The sequence below is a fragment of the Schistocerca americana genome, chromosome 7 (genome assembly GCF_021461395.2).
Source record: "Schistocerca americana isolate TAMUIC-IGC-003095 chromosome 7, iqSchAmer2.1, whole genome shotgun sequence".
NCBI classification, from domain to species: Eukaryota; Metazoa; Arthropoda; class Insecta; order Orthoptera; family Acrididae; genus Schistocerca; species Schistocerca americana.
The window spans coordinates 127,079,763-127,080,484 of NC_060125.1; the positions used below are offsets into that span (position 1 = coordinate 127,079,763).

The 722-nt window shown below is 44.5% G+C and overlaps 1 non-coding gene across 1 annotated transcript; it reads left to right on the top strand.

The window, feature by feature from the left end:
• Positions 1 to 248: 248 nt before the first annotated feature.
• On the top strand, positions 249 to 446 carry LOC124623486. The gene has a single exon (XR_006980696.1). It is a non-coding gene; the product is annotated as a small nucleolar RNA snR44 (small nucleolar RNA).
• Positions 447 to 722: the final 276 nt, after the last annotated feature.

Sequence of the window (722 nt, forward strand, 5' to 3'; positions counted from 1 at the left end):
AAAGTATGCTTATTGTTCCACAGTCGTCCCGCGAGATTGCATTTCCCTTCTTGGCTGAGCGCCGCCCTAGCGGAGCGAGTTTCTTGGCCACGAGTCTGTTCGAAATTTACACACTTGTTTCTCTTCCCTGGACGTAGGAAGACAGCAGCTCATGTTGATAGCACGTGTAGTAACGAAAAAAGTTCTTCAAACAGCAATACTTAAGAATGAGTTTTCACTCTGCAGCGGAGTGTGCGCTGATATGAAACTTCCTGGCAGATTAAAACTGTGTGCCGGACAGAGACTCGAACTCGGGAGTTCGAGTCTCGGTCCGGCACACAGTTTTAATCTGCCAGGAAGTTTCAGCAATACCTAATTTTATATGCTCCTCAGCGTTCGTTTCAAGATGCGATACTGTTTTAGTTATGCATACAGTTGGCTCTAGCAGTTACTACGTAACAAAATTTGTTTTCTTCAGAAAGACAAGACTGAATAGAGTGGGAAGATGCTGTCAGGCAGACCAGAAAGACAGTGACAGTGCTGTGAGTAAGTGTCCTGCGATGGAGCAGTGATGATTTAGTACGTTCGCGATAGCTGAATTAATAAACAAAACACGTAATCAATTTAACGTTTTTTTATTTGAGTGTCAGTGGCCCCGGAGACCGAGTAATTAGTGTGTTTATAGGCAAACCAGTGCTGTATTTTTACCGGGACTTACTTTTCTCCGTGGCAGTCAGCTGGCA